Source organism: Etheostoma cragini, chromosome 21 (genome assembly GCF_013103735.1).
Source record: "Etheostoma cragini isolate CJK2018 chromosome 21, CSU_Ecrag_1.0, whole genome shotgun sequence".
NCBI lineage: Eukaryota > Metazoa > Chordata > Actinopteri > Perciformes > Percidae > Etheostoma > Etheostoma cragini.
Window position 1 is genome coordinate 18,049,444 of NC_048427.1, and position 3,129 is coordinate 18,052,572.

The 3,129-nt window shown below is 36.7% G+C and overlaps 1 protein-coding gene across 4 annotated transcripts in view; it reads left to right on the top strand.

The window, feature by feature from the left end:
• Positions 1-129: 129 nt before the first annotated feature.
• The window catches only part of ryr2a (ryanodine receptor 2a (cardiac)), a 167,779-nt gene continuing 164,779 nt past the window's right edge, over positions 130-3,129 (top strand). For all 4 annotated transcript variants that reach the window (XM_034859532.1, XM_034859531.1, XM_034859530.1 and 1 more), the window contains exon 1: positions 130-243. The gene's annotated coding sequence lies outside the window, so the exon portion shown is untranslated. The remainder of the gene's footprint in view (positions 244-3,129) is intronic.

Consider the following 3,129-nt stretch of genomic DNA (forward strand, 5'->3'; position numbering starts at 1 on the left):
ACACACACACACACACACACACACACAATGAGCAAGACAAAATCTCTATTAGTGACTGTGGTCACTAATACAATCACAATGTCTTAGTTTGTAACAATACCCTTTTTTTTTGTGTGTGTTTAGGACGATGAGGTGGTCCTACAGTGCTCAGCCACAATCCATAAGGAACAACAGAAACTCTGTCTGGCTGCTGAAGGTTTCGGAAACAGACTGTGCTTCCTTGAATCCATCTCCAACTCCAAGGTACTGATACATGCTCTAATACTCTCCTTTATGCCATATTGACAGCAGAATGCCAGTCAGGCAGTGTTGTAATGTAACTGTAACAAAGTATCTGTACTTTACCTCGTTATTTATATTTCAGGAAACTTTTACTTTTACTCCACTACATTTCCTAAATAAAATGCATATTTTTACTCCACTACATTTACCCTAAGCATCTTGTTACTCCAAAATGAAATCAGCAGAAATTTGTTAGAATCCAAAATATTGCACTTTCCATTCCAGTTTGTGACCTAATGCCTGTTTGTTGCGGGGGAAGAAAAAAAAACATTGTTCAAAACTAAAGAGAAAGAGGAGGAAGCATAATGACTGTGTCAGTGTCATTGAAGCAGCCGGTGCAGGTTCTGCTGCCGTGGTAACAGGCGATGACCACCTCGACGACAGCGGTGATGAAGATAACGTTACACATCTTTGGCCATAAATTTCATAAGCAATAAGTTCTTATAATACTTGAGTAAATTTAATATCAAAAAATTACTTTTGATGCTTAAATACAGGTGAGATCAGATACTTTAAGACCTTTACGCGAGTGATATTCTAAAAGGTGACTAACTTCTACCAAAGTCATTTTCTGGTAAGATACTTTTACTCAAGTTTTAGTTAAGTACTTTATAAGACTGAAGTCAGGTGACAATTAAAGGAAAACCCAAATATATAATTGGAGGCATTAACATAAACGATGCAAATGCCTCCATAAGGGGTCACTAAATGGAAGGGGTGGAGCATATAATTCACATAATTTTTGTATTCATTAATAAAGACACAAGATCTCAACAGTATGTTGCAACTAATGATAACTTTCATTGTCAATTAATCTGTCAATTATTTTCTCAATTAGCTGTTTTGGCTATAAGATGTCCGAAAATCAGTGTTTCCAAAAGCCCAAGATGACGTCCTCAAATGTCTTGTTTTGTCCACAACTCCAAGCTATTCAGTTTAATGTCACAGAGAAGAGAAGAAACAACAAAATATTCACATTTAACAAGCTTGGAGTTTTCAATTATCTAAATAGTCTTTGATTTATTCATTAGTTGACAACAAAATGCTTAGTCTTTGTATCTATACTTATCCCCTTTACAACATTGCCTCTCATTTGCCCATTCACACACATATACTTACACTGTAACACACAAAAAAAGCACACTGCGGGTCCCCTGTAATGCTGTCGAGCGCCTATTCTGGCTGTATGAGACAATATCAAGTGGGACAGGAAACCCCAAACTGTTTGCAATTTGTTAAAATGACAGATCCATCCAGCTTACAGGGTAGGAAAACTCAAAAATTCCAATAGCTAAAATGGGTGTGATGACCGTTTTTCATCAACATGCATGTCATGCACATATTCAACAAGCCCTGAGGTTGGCTGAGTGGAAGGTTTGTTACATATATCAGTATATGGATCGCTGTATACTTTGTAGGTTTCATTACCACACATAAATACAAAAAAAGAAATATAATGATGTAATTAATTCCGTTTAGAAATGAGGTTAACACCTTGCAATTGGTTATTGTCCTTTTGACAAAGGTATGTAAACCAGCAAATGAATAAAATGTTACAACACTTTTAACAAAAGGAGGAATAAAATGTTGCCAGTAGAGACTTCTTAGCAGTTGGCTGACAGATATGAAGCAGAAGACACTATTAGTCAGTCCCTCCAGAAAAAAGCATTTTTTGTGATTGTTGCGGGCAAAAATCCACGTTTTCTTAAAAAATACGATGGAATATACAGAATATTTATTCAGTTTTATGCAATGACATTGCGGGAACTTGCAGAAACTGCGGTTTGATGAAAAAGATACTGTGTTTGTCTTGTTACGGAATTACATCACGCTCTTGTGTGAAGTAAACGCAACATTTTTCATCTTTCTGCTAAGACATATGGGACTTTTTTACAACAAAAATGCAGGGATTATAAAATCAAGCAAGCGCTGCACTATTTTGCACGGAAATCTGCAATTTATGCAGCAACAATGCGGATATGAAATTAAAAAAAAATGCTGCCCCTGCATGAATATGCACACTTTGGCTTATTATTCCTTTTAATTATGCAATTGCATAATCACGTTTTCCTGGAGGGACTGATTAGTCCCTGCAGTGTAATTGTACGAATATTACAGTGAGTGACAATAATCAGTCGGTCACTATAGGCTACTGTAACTTCATTCTTGACAGCTCCAGACACACTGTCAGTGTCTAAAAGAACATTCTAGGGATCTACAGAGCTTTTTCCTGGGTTGCTGCTGCAGTAGGTATTAATTACTGTTAGCTGCTGATGAAATGTAAGTGGTGACAGAACTGGCAGAGATTTCCTTATGCCTGATGATTATAGATGATAACCGTATTAGAATGCTGTGCATTATAAAAAGAAGTAATTGTTAGGGATGTTCCAATACCAAAAAAAGCCTCCGATATTGCTGGTATTGGAATTTAAGGCAGTTAACGCAAAAGTCCAATACCATGTAATTTAGCCATGAAGAAAATCTAGCTTAAAGTAGAATGTTCTTTTTCCTTATGACGGACTGTCAAACTGGATAACAAAAGAAAGTTCTACACCGTTCATTGTTTGTGTTTCTTCACGTTTTATAAAAGTTTAACCTGAGCCAGGCTGTACAACAATAATAGAAATCCTCACATACATACAGGGATAGTCGTATACAGCTGTTAAAACATTATGATACACGGGTATGGGATCGGTACTCAGTATGGGGAGGGAAGTTTAAGTATTGGGAGGCAAAAAATGTAAACAAACCATCTCTAGTCTTGGTTACGTCCATAGACCGTATATATATTGATGGACAGAGCATCCGGTTCGGAAAAGTGCAACCACTGCGGAAGTAACTTAAACC